Here is a 17,909-nt window from a genome sequence, read left to right on the forward strand (position 1 = left end):
ATGAGTATTCTTCCTCTGAAGAGGATGAGTATGTCACTGAAGAGCAAGTTGCTAAATACCTTGGAGCAATCATGAAGCTAAATGACAAGTTATTTGGAAATGAGACTTGGGAGGATGAACCTCCTTTGCTCACCAAAGAACTAGATGACTTGTCTAGGCAGAAATTGCCTCAAAAGAGACAAGATCCTGGGAAGTTTTCCATACCTTGTACCATAGGCACCATGACCTTCAAGAAGGCTCTGTGTGACTTAGGGTCAAGTGTAAACCTCATGCCTCTCTCTGTAATGGAGAAGCTAGGGATCTTTGAGGTACAAGCTGCAAGAATCTCACTAGAGATGGCAGACAACTCAAGAAAACAAGCTCATGGACTTGTAGAGGATGTTTTGGTGAAGATTGAGGACCATTACATCCCTACTGATTTCATAGTCCTAGAGACTGGGAAGTGCATGGATGAATCCATCATCCTTGGCAGACCCTTCCTAGCTACAGCAAAGGCTGTGATTGATGTTGATGGAGGTGAACTGATCATTCAAGTGAATAAAGAATCCTTTGTGTTTAAGGCTCAAGGATATCCCTCTGTCACCATGGAGAAGAAGCATGAAGAGCTTCTCTCAAATCAGAGTCAAACAGAGCCCCTACAGTCAAACTCTAAGTTTGGTGTTGGGAGGCCACAACCAAACTCTAAGTTTGGTGTTGAACTCCCACATTCAAACTCTAAAGTTTGGTGTTGGGAGGTTCCAACAATGCTCTGAGTATCTGTGAGGCTCCATGAGAGCCCACTGTCAAGCTACTGACATTAAAGAAGTGCTTGTTGGGAGGCAACCCAATGTTATACTTTATCTATTTTCTTTTGCTATTTTATTTTATTTTGTAGGTTGATGATCATGAGAAGTCACATAATCAATTGAAAAAGCAAAAACAGAATGAAAAACAGGAAGAAAAACAGCACACCCTGGAGGAAGGCCTTGCTGGCATTTAAACGCCAGTAAGAGTAGCAGTTGGGCGTTTAACGCCCAGTCTGGCACCATTCTAGGCGTTTAACGCCAGAAAGGGGCACCAGACTGGCGTTAAACGCCAGGAAAGGGCAAGAACCTGGCGTTAAACGCCAGAAATGGGCACCAGCCCGGCGTTTAACGCCAGAAATGGCTCAAAACGTGATTTTGAATGCCATTTGGTGCAGGGATGACTTTTCCTTGACACCACAGGATCTGTGGACCCCACAGGATCCCCACCAACCCCACCACTCTCTCTTTTCTTCACCCATTCACCAATCACCTCAACACCTCTTTCCCAAAAACCCCTCACCTATCAAATCCCATCTTTCTCTTCACCACTCACCTCCATCCTTCATAAAACCTCACCATTCAAATTCAAACCACTTCCCCACCCAAACCCACCCATAATGGCCGAAACACAAAGCCATTCCCTTCTTCCTCATCCCTTCTTCTTCTACTCTCTTCTTTCTTCTTTTGCTCGAGGACGAGCAAACCTTTTAAGTTTGGTGTGGTAAAAGCATTGCTTTTTGTTTTTCCATAACCATTTATGGCATCCAAGGCCGGAAAAACCTCTAGAAAGAGGAAAGGGAAGGCAAAAGCTTCTACCTCCGAGTCATGAGAGATAGAGAGATTTATCTCAAGGGATGCACTTTCCTCCACAAGACTATTGGGAGCAAATCAACACCTCCCTAGGAGAATTAAGTTCCAAGATGGGACAACTAAGGGTGGAGCACCAAGAACACTCCATCCTCCTCCATGAAATTAGAGAAGATCAAAGAATCATGAGAGAGGAGCAACAAAGACAAGGAAGAGACATTGAGGAGCTCAAGCACTCCATAAGACCTTCAAGAGGAAGAACAAGCCGCCATCACTAAGGTGGACCCCTTCTTTAATCTCCTTGTTCTTTGCTTTTCTGTTTTTCGAAAATTATGCTTTATGTTTATCCATGTTTGTGTCTTATGATCATTAGTGTCTTAGTGTCTATGCCTTAAAGCTATGAATATGAATCCATCACCTTTCTTAAATGAAAACTGTTTTTATTACAAAAGAACAAGAAGTACAGGATTTCAAATTCATCTTTAAAACTAGCTTAATTAGTTTGATGTGGTGACAATACTTTTTGTTTTCTGAATGTATGCTTGAACAGTGCATATGTCTTTTGAATTTGTTGTTCATGAATGTTAAAATTGTTGGCTCTTGAAAGAATGATGAAAAAGGAGACATGTTACTGAGGATCTGAAAAATCATAAAAATGACTCTTGAAGCAAGAAAAAGCAGTGAATACAAAAAAGAGAGAAGCAAGCAAAAAAAAAACGAAAAAGGGGAGAAAAAGAAAAAGAAAGAAAAAGAAAGAAATAAAGTTGTGATCCAAGGCAAAAAGAGTGTGCTTAAAAACCCTGGACACCTCTAATTGGGGACTCTAGCAAAGCTGAGTCACAATCTGAAAAGGTTCACCCAATTATGTGTCTGTGGCATGTATGTATCCGGTGGTAATACTGGAAGACAGAGTGCTTTGGGCCACGGCCAAGACTCAATAAGTAGCTGTGTTCAAGAATCATCATACTTAACTAGGAGAATCAATAACACTATCTGGATTCTGAGTTCCTAAAGAAGCCAATCATTCTGAATTTCAAAGGATAGAGTGAGATGCCAAAACTGTTCGGAGGCAAAAAGCTACTAGTCCCGCTCATCTAATTTGGAGCTAAGTTTCATTGATAATTTGGAGTCTATAGTATATTCTCTTCTTTTTATCTTATTTGATTTTCAGTTGCTTGAGGACAAGCAACAATTTAAGTTTGGTGTTGTGATGAGCGGATAATTTGTACGCTTTTTGGCATTATTTTTAGTATGTTTTTAGTATGATCTAGTTAGTTTTTAGTATATTTTTATTAGTTTTTAGCTAAAATTCACTTTTCTGGACTTTACTATGAGTTTGTGTGTTTTTCTGTGATTTCAGGTATTTTCTGGCTGAAATTGAGGGACCTGAGCAAAAATCCGATCCAAAGACTAAAAAGGACTGCAGATGCTGTTGGATTCTGACCTCCCTGCACTCGAAGTGGATTTTCTGGAGCTACAGAAGCCCAATTGGCGCGCTCTCAACGGCGTTGGAAAGTAGACATCCTGGGCTTTCCAGCAATATATGATAGTCCATACTTTGCCTAAGATTTGATGGCCCAAACCGGCGTTCAAAGTCACCCTCAGGAATTCCAGCGTTAAACGCCGGAACTGGCACCTAAATGGGAGTTAAACGCCCAAACTGGCACCAAAGCTGGCGTTTAACTCCAAGAGGAGTCTTTACACGAAAATGCTTCATTTGCTCAGCCCAAGCACACACCAAGTGGGCCCGGAAGTGGATTTTCATGTCATTTACTCATCTCTGTACACTTTAGGCTACTAGTTTTCTATAAGTAGGACCTTTTACTATTGTATTTGACATCTTGGTAGCTATCTTTGAGTTTCATGCTATCTTAGATCATTTGGGAGGCTGGCCTCACGGCCATGCCTAGACCTTGTTCTTATGTATTTTCAACGGTGGAGTTTCTACACACCATAGATTAAGGTGTGGAGCTCTGCTGTACCTCGAGTATTAATGCAATTACTATTGTTCTTCTATTCAATTCTGCTTGTTCTTGTTCCAAGATATCACCTGTTCTTCAACTTGATGAATGTGATGATCCGTGACACTCATCATCATTCTCACTTATGAACAAAGTGACTGACAACCACTCTTGTTCTACAAGCATACGAGGCTTAGTGAATATCTCTTGGATTCCTGATACACGATGCATGGTTGATCGCCTGACAACCGAGTGCTCGCCTGACAAATGAGCCAGCCATTCTGTGAGATCAGAGTCTTCGTGGTATAGGCGAGAACTGATGGCGGCATTCAAGAGAATCCGGAAGGTCTAAACCTTGTCTGTGGTATTCTGAGTAGGATTCAATGACTGAATGACTGTGACGTGCTTCAAACTCCTAGCAGGCGGGGCGTTAGTGACAGACGCAAAAGAATCGATGGATTTTATTCCGGCCTGACCGAGAACCGACAGCTGATTAGCCATATGCTGTGACAGAGCATGGGAACATTTTCACTGAGAGGATGGGAGGTAGCCACTGACAACGGTGAAACCCTACATGAGCTTGCCATGGAAAGGAGTAAGAAGGATTGGATGAAGACTGTAGGAAAGCAGAGAGACGGAAGGGAAGGCATCTTCATTCGCTTATCTGAAGCTCTCACCAATGATATACATAAGTATCTCTATCTTTATCTTTATGCTTTATTCGTTTATCACTATACCCATTTGAGTCTGCCTGACTGAGATTTACAAGGTGACCATAGCTTGCTTCATACCAACAATCTCCGTGGGATCGACCCTTACTCACGTAAGGTATTACTTGGACGACCCAGTGCACTTGCTGGTTAGTTGTGTGGAGTTGTGTAGTGAATCACAATTTCGCGCACCAACAGGATCCCTACCTACCTTAACTCACTCTCTCTCTTCTTCACACCTTTCCATAACACCTTTTCCCAAATATCCCTCACCAATCACCTCCATTTCTTTTCCCCATCACCTCTTCACCAATCACCTCCACCCACACTTTTCCAAAAACCCCACCCACCTCACCTTTCAAATTCAAATCCTTTTCCTCCCAAACCCAACCCCTAATACACGAACTCTACCATCTCTTTCCACTCCTATATAAACCCCTCATCCATCCTTCAAATTCACACATCAAAAAAACTTCTTCTCCTCCTTGGCCGAACCACTCACAACTCTCCATCTCCTCCATTTCTTCTTCTTCTTCGTCCTTCTTTCTTCTTTTCCTCGAGGACGAGTAAACCTTTTAAGTTTGGTATGGAAAAAACATTGCTTTCTGTGTTTCCATAACCATTTATGGCACCTAAGGCCAGAGAAACCTTTAGAAAGAGGAAAGGGAAGGCAAAAGCTTCCACCTCTGAGTCATGAAAGATGGAGAGATTCATCTCAAAGGTTCATCAAGACCACTTCTATGAAGTTGTGGCCAAGAAGAAGGTGATCCCTGAAGTCCCTTTCATGCTCAAAAGGAATGAGTATTCAAAGATCCAACATGAGATTCGAAAAAGAGGTTGGGAAGTTCTCACCAACCCCATTCAACAAGTCAGAATCTTAATGGTTTAAGAGTTCTATGATAATGCATGGATCACCAAAAACCATGATCAAAGTGTGAACCCAAACCCAAAGAATTGGCTTACAATGCTTCGGGGGAAATACTTAGATTTTTAGTCCAGAATATGTAAGGTTGTCATTTAACTTGCCAATAATGCAAGGAGATGCACGCCTCTACACTAGAAGGGTCAACTTTAATCAAAAGTTGGACTAAGTCCTCATGGACATATGTGTGGAAGGAGCTCAGTAGAAAATAGACTCCAAAGGCAAGACGGTTCAATTGAGAAGGCATGACCTTAAACCCATGGCTAGAGGATGGTTGGAATTCATCCAACGCTCCATCATTCCTACTAGCAACCGATCCGAAGTGACTGTAGATCGGGCTATCATGATCCATAGCATCATGATTGGAGAGGAAGTAGAAGTTCATGAGGTCATATCTCTAGAACTCTACAAAGTGGCTGACAAAAGTAAAACCTCCACCTTGGCAAGGTTAGCCTTTCCTCATCTCATCTTATCTATCACCTATGCAATTTAGCTGGAGTTGTCATAAAAGAAGACATCCTCATTGAAGAGGACAAGCCCATCACTAAAAAGAAGATGGAGCAAACAAGAGAGCCCACTCATGGACCTCAACAAGAGCATTAGGAAGTCCCTTATCAGGAAATCCCTGAGATGCCTCAAGGGATGCATTTTCCTCTACACAACTATTGGGAGCAACTCAACACCTCTTTGGGAGATTTGAGTTCCAATATGAAGCAACTAAGGATGGAGCACCAAGAGCACTCCATTATTCTCCATGAAATTAGAGAGGATCAAATAGCCATGAGGAAAGAACAATAAAGGCAAGGAAGAGACATAGAGGAGCTCAAGCGTTCCATTGGATCTTCAAGAGGAAGAACTAGCCGCCATTACTAAGGTGGACCCGTTCTTTGATTTCTTTGTTCTTATCTTTCTATTTTTTTATTTTTATCCTTTATGTGTTATCTATGTTTGTATCTTCATTTCATGATCATTAGTGTCTAGTATCTATGTCTTAAGGCTATGAATATCCTATGAATCCTTCACATTTCTTAAATGAAAAATGTGCCTAATTACAAAAGAACAAGAAGTACTTGAATTTCAAAATTTATCTTGAAATTAGTTTGATTATTTTGATGTGGTGGCAATACTTTTTGTTTTCTGAATGAATGCTTGAACAGTGCATATTTTTTATAGTGAAGTTTATTGAAAGTTAAAATTGTTGGCTCTTGAAAGAATGATGAACAAAGAGATTTGTTATTGATAATCTGAAAAATCATAAAATTGATTCTTAAAGTAAAAAAAAGCAATGAATAACAAAGCTTGCGAAAAAAATGGCGAAAAAGAAAAAGAAAGAAAAAGAAAAAGCAAGCAGAAAAAGCCAATAGCCCTTCAAACCAAAAGGCAAGGGTAAAAGGGATCCAAGGCTTTGAGCATTAATGGATAGGAGGGCCCAAAGGAATAAAATCCTAGCCTAAGCGGCTAAATCAAGCTGTCCCTAACCATGTGCTTGTGTCATGAAAGTCCAAGTGAAAAGCTTGAGACTGAGTGGTTAAAGTCGTGATCCAAAGCAGAAAGAGTGTGCTTAAGAACTCTGGACACCTCTAACTTGGGACTTTAGCAAAGCTGAGTCACAATCTGAAAAGGTTCACCTAGTTATGTGTCTGTGACATTTATGTATTCGGTGGTAATACTGGAAAACAAAGTGCTTAGGGTCACGGCCAAGACTCATAAGTAGCTGTGTTCAAGAATCAACATACTGAATTAAGAGAATCAATAACACTATCTTAATTTTGAATTCCTAGAGATGCCAATCATTCTGAACTTCAAAGGATAAAGTGAGATGCCAAAACTGTTCAGAAGCAAAAAGCTACTAGTCCCGCTCATCTAATTGGAGCTAAGCTTCATTGATGTGCGAGCAATTGATGAGCAGATAATTTACACATTTTTTGGCATTGTTTTTAGGTAGTTTTTAGTATGATTTAGTTAGTTTTTAGTATATAATTATTAGTTTTTATGAAAAAATCATATTTCTGGACTTTACTATGAGTTTGTGTGTTTTTCTGTGATTTCAGGTATTTTCTGGCTGAAATTGAGGGACCTGAGCAAAAATCTGATTCAGAGGCTGAAAAAGGACTGCAAATGCTGTTGGATTCTGACCTCCTTGCACTCGAAATGGATTTTCTGGAGCTAAAAAAGCCCAATTAGTGCGCTCTCAATTGCGTTGAAAAGTAGACATCTTGGGATTTCCAGCAATATATAATAGTCCATACTTTGCTCGAGTTTTGATAACGCAAACTGGCGTTTTAACGCCAACTTTCTACCCTTTTTTTGGCGTTAAATGCCAGAACTGGCATAAAAGCTGGAGTTAAACGCCCAAACTGGCACCAGAGCTGGCGTTTAACTCCAAGAAAAGCCTATGCACGTGAAAGCTTCAATGCTCAGCCCAAGCACACACCAAGTGGGCCCCGGAAGTGGATTTCTGCATCATTTACTTATCTTTGTAAACCCTAGGTTACTAGTAATTATAAATAGGACCTTTTACTATTGTATTTTTATATATCGGGAGATCTTTAGATCATTTTTGAGACTATCTTTGTATCACTGTTGATCTCTTGATCACGTTTACGGGGCTGGCCATTCGGCCATGCCCGGACCTTCATCACTTATGTATTTTCAACGGTGGAGTTTCTACACCTCATAGATTATGGTGTGGAGCTCTGCTGTTCCTCATGAATTAATACAATTACTACTATTTTCTATTCAATTAAAGCTTATTCTTGTTCTACGATATTCATTTGCACTTCAACATGATGAATGTGATGATCAAGTGACACTCATCACCATTCTCACTTATGAACGCGTACCTGACAACCACTTCCGTTCTACCTGAAAACAAGCTTGAATGCATATCTCTTGGCCTCCTGGTCCACGACGCATGGTTGCCTCTCCTGACAACAGAGCCTTCCATTCTGTGAGATCAGAGTCTTCGTTGTATAAACTAGAATCAATCGGCATCATTCTTGAGATCCTGAAAGTCTAAACCTTGTTTGTGGTATTTCGAGTAGGATCTGGGATGGAATGACTGTGACGAGCTTCAAACTCACGAGTGCTTGGGCACAGTGACAGTGCGTAAAAGGATCATTGGATCTTATTCCAACACAAGTGAGAACCGACAGATGATTAGCCCTACGTAACCTGTAGCCAGACCATTTTCACTGAGAGGATGGACAGTAGTCATTGACAACGGTGATCCCCCAACATACAGCTTGCCATGGAAAGGAGTACGCATGACTGGATGAAAGCAGTAGGAAATCATGGATTCAAAAGGAACAAAGCATCTCCATACACTTATTTGAAATTCCTACCAATGAATTACATAAGTATCTCTATCCTATTTTATGTTTTATTTATCTTTTAATTATCAAAATCACATAACCATTTGAATCTGCCTGACTGAGATTTACAAGATGACCATAGCTTGTTTCAAGCTGACAATCTCCCTGGGATCAACCTTTACTCACGTAAGGTATTACTTAGATGACCTAGTGCACTTGCTGGTCAGCTACGCGGAGTTGTGGAGAAAGTGTGTGAGATCATGATTTCGTAGGATTTGTAGTAATGGCAGTGATGAAAAGAATTATGAGCTTGTATCCCCTACTTCTGAAGAGAGAGTTTGTTTTTCTACTTGGGTTGTTGGAGACGGTCCCTTTTTCTATGCGTACGACTTCTTTTTTAGTCAAATGAATATCACTCTTCCTTTCACTCCTTTTGAAATCAACCTTTTGTGGTCTTGTAACGTAGCTCCATCCCAGCTCCACCCCAATTCTTGGAGTTTTATAAAGATTTTTCAATTGTTGTGCTGTAAATTGGGTGTCCAGCCTTCCCAATCCCTCTTCTTTTATCTTTTTATTCTGGCGAAGTGGTGGGCGAAATTGTGATCACTACAACTTCGCACAACTAACCAGCAAGTGTACTGGGTCGTCCAAGTAATAAACCTTACGCGAGTAAGGGTCGATCCCACAGAGATTGTTGGTATGAAGCAAGCTATGGTCACCTTGTAAATCTCAGTCAGGCAGACTCAAATGGGTATAGAGGATGAATAAAGCATAAAGATAAAGATAGAGATACTTATGTATATCATTGGTGAGAGCTTCAGATAAGCGTATGAAGATGCCTTCCCTTCCGTCTCTCTGCTTTCCTACTGTCTTCATCCAATCCTTCTTACTCCTTTCCATGGCAAGCTTATGCAAGGGTTTCACCGTTGTCAGTGGCTACCTCCCATCCTCTCAGTGAAAATGTTCCTATGCTCTGTCACAGCATATGGCTAATCAGCTGTCGGTTCTCGGTCAGGCCGGAATAGAATCCAGCGATTCTTTTGCGTCTGTCACTAACGCCCCGCCTGCTAGGAGTTTGAAGCACGTCACAGTCATTCAATCATTGAATCCTACTCAGAATACCACAGACAAGGTTAGACCTTCCGGATTCTCTTGAATGCCGCCATCAGTTCTCGCCTATACCACGAAGACTCTGATCTCACGGAATGGCTGGCTCGTTTGTCAGGCGAGCACTCGGTTGTCAGGCGATCAACCATGCATCGTGTATCAGGAATCCAAGAGATATTCACTAAGCCTCGTATGCTTGTAGAACAAGAGTGGTTGTCAGTCACTTTGTTCATGAGTGAGAATGATGATGAGTGTCACGGATCATCACATTCATCAAGTTGAAGAACAAGTGATATCTTGGACAAAGAACAAGCGGAATTGAATAGAAGAACAACAGTAATTGCATTAATACTCGAGGTACAGCAGAGCTCCACACCTTAATCTATGGTGTGTAGAAACTCCACCGTTGAAAATACATAAGAACAAGGTCTAGGCATGGCCGTGAGGCCAGCCTCCCAATGATCTAAGATAGCATAAAACTCAAAGATAGCTACCAAGATGTCTAATACAATAGTAAAAGGTCCTACTTATAGAAAACTAGTAGCCTAAGGTGTACAAAGATGAGTAAATGACATAGAAATCCACTTCCGGGCCCACTTGGTGTGTGCTTGGGCTGAGCAATGAAGCATTTTCGTGTAGAGACTCTCCTTGGAGTTAAACGCCAGCTTTGGTGCCAGTTTGGGCGTTTAACTCCCATTCTTGTGCCAGTTCCGGCGTTTAACGCTGGAATTCCTGAGGGTGACTTTGAACGCCGGTTTGGGCCATCAAATCTTGGGCAAAGTATGAACTATCATATATTTCTGGAAAGCCCAGGATGTCTACTTTCCAACGCCGTTGAGAGCGCGCCAATTGGGCTTCTGTAGCTCCAGAAAATCCACTTCGAGTGCAGGGAGGTCAGAATCCAACAGCATCTGCAGTCCTTCTCAGTTTCTGAATCAGATTTTTGCTCAGGTCCCTCAATTTCAGCCAGAAAATACCTGAAATCACAGAAAAATACACAAACTCATAGTAAAGTCCAGAAAAGTGAATTTTAACTAAAAACTAATAAAAATATACTAAGAACTCAACTAAAACTACCAAAAACATACTAAAAACAATGCCAAAAAGGGTACAAATTATCCGCTCATCACAACACCAAACTTAAATTGTTGCTTGTCCCCAAGCAACTGAAGATCAAATAAGATAAAAAGAAGAGAATATGCAATGAACTCCAAAAACATCTATGAAGATCAGTTTTAATTAGATGAGCGGGGCTTTTAGCTTTTTGTCTCTGAACAGTTTTGGCATCTCACTCTATCCTTTGAAATTCAGAATGATTGGCTTCTTTAGGAACTCAGAATCCAGATAGTGTTATTGATTCTCCTAGTTAAGTATGATGATTCTTGAACACAGCTACTTATTGAGTCTTGGCCGTGGCCTAAAGCACTCTGTCTTCCAGTATTACCACCGGATACATACATGCCACAGACACATAATTGGGTGAACCTTTTCAGATTGTGACTCAGCTTTGCTAAAGTCCCCAATTAGAGGTGTCCAGGGTTCTTAAGCACACTCTTATTGCCTTGGATCACAACTTTATTTCTTTCTTTTTCTTTTCTTTTTCTCTTCTTCCTTTTTTTTTTCGTTTTTTTTTTGTATTCACTGCTTTTTCTTGCTTCAAGAATCATTTTTATGATTTTTCAGATCCTCAGTAACATGTCTCCTTTTTCATCATTCTTTCAAGAGCCAACATTCATGAACCACAAATTCAAAAGACATATGCACTGTTCAAGCATACATTCAGAGAACAAAAGTGTTGCCACCACATCAATATAATTAAACTGTTATAAAATTCGAAATTCATGCAATTCTTCTCTTTTTCAATTAAGAACATTGTTTATTTAAGAAAGGTGATGGATTCATAGGACATTCATAACTTTAAGGCATAGACACTAAGACACTAATGATCATAAGACACAAACATTGGTAAACATAAAGCACTAAAATTCGAAAAACAAGAAAATAAAGAACAAGGAGATTAAAGAACGGGTCCACCTTAGTGATGGCGGCTTGTTCTTCCTCTAGAAGGTCTTATGGAGTGCTTGAGCTCCTCAATGTCTCTTCCTTGTCTTTGTTGCTCCTCTCTCATGATTCTTTGATCTTCTCTAATTTCATGGAGGAGGATGGAATGCTCTTGGTGCTCCACCCTTAGTCGTCCCATGTTGGAACTCAATTCTCCTAGGGAGGTGTTTAGTTGCTCCCAATAGTCTTGTGGAGGAAAGTGCATCCCTTGAGGTATCTCAGGGATCTCATGATGAGAGGGGTCTCTTGTTTGCTCCATCCTTTTCTTGGTGATGGGCTTATCCTCTTCAATAGGGATGTCTCCCTCTATGTCAACTCCTACTGAATAACAGAGGTGACAAATGAGGTGAGGAAAGGCTAACCTTGCTAAGGTAGAGGACTTGTCCGCTACTTTATAAAGTTCTTGGGCTATAACCTCATGAACTTCCACTTCTTCTCCAATCATGATGCTATGAATCATGATGGCCCGGTCTAGAGTAACTTCGGACCGGTTGCTAGTGGGAATGATTGAGCGTTGGATAAACTCCAACCATCCTCTAGCCACGGGTTTGAGGTCATGCCTTTTCAATTGAACCGGCTTTCCTCTTGAATCTCTCTTCCATTGTGCGCCCTCTTCACATATAACTGTGAGGACTTGGTCCAACCTTTGATCAAAGTTGACCCTTCTAGTGTAAGGATGTTCATCTCCTTGCATCATGGGCAAATTAAACGCCAACCTTACACTTTCCGGACTAAAATCCAAGTATTTCCCCCGAACCATAGTAAGATAATTCTTTGGATCCGGGTTCACACTTTGATCATGGTTCTTGGTGATCCATGCGTTGGCATAGAACTCTTGAACCATCAAGATTCCGACTTGTTGAATGGGGTTGGTAAGCACTTCCCAACCTCTTCTTCGGATCTCATGGTGGATCTCTGGATATTCACCTTTTTTGAGTGAAAAGGGGACCTCGGGGATCACTTTCTTCAAGGCCACAACTTCATAGAAGTGGTCTTGATGCACCCTTGAGATGAATCTATCCATCTCCCATGACTCGGAGGTGGAAGCTTTTGCCTTCCCTTTCCTCTTTCTAGAGGTTTCTCCGGCCTTGGATGCCATAAATGGTTATGGAAAAACAAAAAGCAACGCTTTTACCACACCAAACTTAAAAGGTTTGCTCGTCCTCGAGCAAAATAAGAAAGAAGAGAGTAGAAGAAGAAGAAATGAGGAAGAAGGGTGTGGCTTATGTATTCGGCCAAAGAGGGGGAGAAGTGGTGTTTAGGTTGTGTGAAAATGAAGGGGTGAAGAAGGGTTTTTGGGGAAGAGGTATTGAGGTTATTGGTGAATGGGTGAAGAAGAGAGAGAGAGTGGTGGGGTTGGTGGGGATCCTGTGGGGTCCACAGATCCTGTGGTGTCAAGGAAAAGTCATCCCTGCACCAAATGGCATTCAAAATCACGTTTTGAGCCATTTCTGGCGTTAAACGCCGGGCTGGTGCCCATTCCTGGCGTTTAACGCTAGGTTCTTGCCCTTTTCTGGCGTTTAACGCCAGTCTGGTGCCCCTTTCTGGCGTTAAACGCCCAGAATGGTGCCAGACTGGGCGTTAAACGCCCAACTGCTAGCCTCACTGGCGTTTAAACGCCAGTGGGTTCTTCCTCCAGGGTGTGCTGTTTTTCTTCCTGTTTTTCATTCTGTTTTTGTTTTTTTCAATTGATTTTGTGTCTTCTTATGATCATCAACCTACAAAATAACAAAAAATAACAAAAGAAAATAGATAAAACATAACATTGGGTTGCCTCCCAACAAGCGCTTCTTTAATGTCAGTAGCTTGACAGAGGGCTCTCATGGAGCCTCACAGATACTCAGAGCAATGTTGGAACCTCCCAACACCAAACTTAGAGTTTGAATGTGGGGGTTCAACACCAAACTTAGAGTTTGACTGTGGGGGCTCTGTTTGACTCTGATTTGAGAGAAGCTCTTCATGCTTCTTCTCCATGGTGACAGAGGGATATCCTTGAGCCTTAAACACAAAGGATTCTTCATTCATTTGAATGATCAGTTCACCTCCATCAACATCAATCACCGCCTTTGCTGTGGCTAGGAAGGGTCTGCCAAGGATGATGGTTTCATCCATGCACTTCCCAGTCTCTAGGACTATGAAATCAGCAGAGATGTAATGGTTTTCAATCTTCACCAAAACATCCTCTACAAGTCCATAAGCTTGTTTTCTTGAGTTGTCTGCCATCTCTAGTGAGATTCTTGCAGCTTGTACCTCAAAGATCCCTAGCTTCTCCATTACAGAGAGAGGCATGAGGTTTACACTTGACCCTAAGTCACACAGAGCCTTCTTGAAGGTCATGGTGCCTATGGTACAAGGTATTGAAAACTTCCCAGGATCTTGTCTCTTTTGAGGTAATTTCTGCCTAGACAAGTCATCCAGTTCTTTGGTGAGCAAAGGAGGTTCATCCTCCCAAGTCTCATTTCCAAATAACTTGTCATTCAGCTTCATGATTTCTCCAAGGTATTTGGCAACTTGCTCTTCAGTGACATACTCATCCTCTTCAGAGGAGGAATACTCATCAGAGCTCATGAATGGCAGAAGTAAATCCAGTGGGATCTCTATGGTCTCATTTTGAGCCTCAGATTCCCATGGTTCCTCATTGGGGAACTCTGTGGAGGCTAGTGCACGCCCATTGAGGCCTTCCTCAGTGGCGTCCACTTCCTCTCTTTCCTCTCCAGATTCGGCCATGGTTATGGCTTTGCACTCTCCTTTTGGATTTTCTTCTGTATTACTTGGGAGAGTATTAGGAGGGAGTTCAGTAACTTTCTTGCTCAGCTGTCCCACTTGTGCCTCAAAATTCTTAATGGAGGACCTTGTTTCAGTCATGAAACTTTGAGTGATTTTGATTAGATCAGAGACCATGGTTGCTAAGTCAGATTGGTTCTGCTTAGAATTCCCTGTCTGTTGCTGAGAAGATGATGGAAAAGGCTTGCCATTGCTAAACATGTTTCTTCCACCATTGTTGTTGTTGAAACCTTGTTGAGGTCTCTCTTGATTCTTCCAAGAGAAATTTGGATGATTTCTCCATGAAGAATTATAGGTGTTTCAATAGGGTTCTCCTAGGTAGTTCACCTCTTCCATTGAAGGGTTCTCAGGATCATAGGCTTCTTCTTCAGATGAAGCATCCTTAGTACTGCTTGGTGCATTTTGCATTCCAGACAGACTTTGAGAAATCAAATTGACTTGTTGAGTCAATATCTTGTTCTGAGCCAATATGGCATTCAGAGCATCAATCTCAAGAACTCCTTTCTTCTGACTTGTCCCATTGTTCACAGGATTCCTTTCAGAAGTGTACATGAATTGGTTATTTGCAACCATTTTAATTAGCTCTTGAGCTTCTGTAGGCGTCTTCTTCAGATGAAGAGATCCTCCAGCAGAGCTATCCAAAGACATCTTGGATAGTTCAGAGAGACCATCATAGAAAATACCTATGATGCTCCATTCAGAAAGCATGTCAGAGGGACATTTTCTGATCAATTGTTTGTATCTTTCCCAAGCTTCATAGAGGGATTCTCCATCCTTCTGTCTGAAGTTTTGGACTTCCACTCTAAGCTTACTCAATTTTTGAGGTGGAAAGAACTTTGCCAAGAAGGCATTGACTAGCTTTTCCCAAGAGTCCAGGCTTTCCTTAGGTTGAGAGTCCAACCATATTCTAGCTCTGTCTCTTACAGCAAAAGGGAATAGCATCAGTCTGTAGACCTCAGGGTCAACCCCATTAGTCTTGACTGTGTCACAGATTTGCAAGAATTCAGCTAAAAACTGATGAGGATCTTCCAATGGAAGTCCATGGAACTTGCAATTCTGTTGCATTAGAGAAACTAATTGAGGCTTAAGCTCAAAGTTGTTTGCTCCAATGACAGGGATAGAGATGCTTCTCCCATAGAAATCGGGAGTAGGTGCAGTAAAGTCACCCAGCACCTTCCTTGCATTGTTGGCATTGTTGTTGTTTTCGGCTGCCATAGGTCCTTCTTCTTTGAAGAATTCGGTTAGGTCCTCTACAGAGAGTTGTGCCTTAGCTTCTCTTAGCTTTCGCTTCAAAGTCCTTTCAGGTTCAGGGTCAGCTTCAACAAGAATGCCTTTGTCTTTGTTCCTGCTCATATGAAAGAGAAGAGAACAAGAAAATGTGGAATCCTCTATGTCACAGTATAGAGATTCCTTGAGGTGTCAGAGGAACAGAAAAATAGAAAGAAGAGGTAGAAGAATTCGAACTTTATTAGATATAGTTCGAATTGTGCATTGAGAAGGAGTGATATTCCATAAATAGAAGAATGTGGGAAGAGAGGAAGAAATTTTCGAAAATCAAGTGAAATATTTTGAAAACATTTTTGAAAAACTCTAATTGATTTTCGAAAATCAAGAGTGGAGAAGAAATCAAGTAATTTTTGAAAAAGATTTTGAAATTAGAAATTAAAAAGATATGATTTAAAAACTGTTTTGAAAAAGATGTGATTAAAAAGATATGATTGAAAAGTTATGGTTTTAAAAAGATATGATTGAAAAGATATGATTTTGAAAACAATTTAAAAAGATTTGATTTTAAAAATTAATGACTTTCCTAACAAGAAAAGATATGATTCAAAACATTAAACCTTTCTCAACAGAAAAGGCAACATACTTAAAATGTTCAATCAAATCATTAATTGTTAGTAAGTATCTTTGAAAAAGGAAAGAAATTGATTTTGAAAACATTTGATTGAAAAGATATGATTTGAAAAAGATTTGATTTTGAAAAACTTTGAAAACTTGAAAAAAAATTGATTTTGAAAACAAAATCTTCCCCCTTGTGCCATCCTGGCGTTAAACGCCCAGAATGGTATCCATTCTGGCGTTTAACGCCCAAAATGCTACCTTTTTGGGCGTTAAACGCCCAACCAGGTACCCTGGCTGGCGTTTAAACGCTAGTCTGTCCTCCTTCACTGGGCGTTTTGAACGCCCAGCTTTTTCTGTGTAATTCCTCTGCTGCATGTTCTGAATCTTCAGTTCCCTGTACTATTGACTTGAAAATAGAACCAAGATCAAATAAACAAGGCATGCAAGACACCAAACTTAAAATCAGACACTAGACTCAAACAAGAAACATAAAATATTTTTTGGTTTTTATGATTTTTATAATTTTTTTGTGCTTTTTTCGAAAATTATATGGGAAGAAGAAAATAAAGGTATCAAAATTCTTAATGAGAATTCCAGGAATCATGCAATGTTAGTCTAAAGCTTCAGTCTAAAGGAATTAGACATGAATGGGCAAGCTTCAGCAGAACATTGCATTCAAGAGCTAAATTGATGATAATCAATCAGCTTTGGTGATGATAAGAACATCACCTTGAAACACTAGAATTCATTCTTAAGAACTCTGAAAAATACCTAATCTAAGCAACAAGATGAACCGTCAGTTGTCCATACTCGAACAATCCCCGGCAACGGCGCCAAAAACTTGGTGGGCGAAATTGTGATCACTACAACTTCGCACAACTAACCAGCAAGTGTACTGGGTCGTCCAAGTAATAAACCTTACGCGAGTAAGGGTCGATCCCACAGAGATTGCTGGTATGAAGCAAGCTATGGTCACCTTGTAAATCTCAGTCAGGCAGAATCAAATGGGTATAGAGGATGAATAAAGCATAAAGATAAAGATAGAGATACTTATGTATATCATTGGTGAGAGCTTCAGATAAGCGTATGAAGATGCCTTCCCTTCCGTCTCTCTGCTTTCCTACTGTCTTCATCCAATCCTTCTTACTCCTTTCCATGGCAAGCTTATGCAAGGGTTTCACCGTTGTCAGTGGCTACCTCCCATCCTCTCAGTGAAAATGTTCCTATGCTCTGTCACAGCATATGGCTAATCAGCTGTCGGTTCTCGGTCAGGCCGGAATAGAATCCAGCGATTCTTTTGCGTCTGTCACTAACGCCCCGCCTGCTAGGAGTTTGAAGCACGTCACAGTCATTCAATCATTGAATCCTACTCAGAATACCACAGACAAGGTTAGACCTTCCGGATTCTCTTGAATGCCGCCATCAGTTCTCGCCTATACCACGAAGACTCTGATCTCACGGAATGGCTGGCTCGTTTGTCAGGCGAGCACTCGGTTGTCAGGCGATCAACCATGCATCGTGTATCAGGAATCCAAGAGATATTCACTAAGCCTCGTATGCTTGTAGAACAAGAGTGGTTGTCAGTCACTTTGTTCATGAGTGAGAATGATGAT

General features: G+C 41.0%; 1 non-coding gene across 1 annotated transcript; it reads left to right on the forward strand.

Annotated features, from left to right (window-relative positions):
• The first annotated feature begins 15,153 nt into the window (after positions 1-15,153).
• Positions 15,154-15,261, forward strand: LOC130953974 (small nucleolar RNA R71). The gene has a single exon (XR_009076132.1). It is a non-coding gene; the product is annotated as a small nucleolar RNA R71 (small nucleolar RNA).
• Positions 15,262-17,909: the final 2,648 nt, after the last annotated feature.

This window comes from Arachis stenosperma, chromosome 9, assembly GCF_014773155.1.
Source record: "Arachis stenosperma cultivar V10309 chromosome 9, arast.V10309.gnm1.PFL2, whole genome shotgun sequence".
NCBI classification, from domain to species: Eukaryota; Viridiplantae; Streptophyta; class Magnoliopsida; order Fabales; family Fabaceae; genus Arachis; species Arachis stenosperma.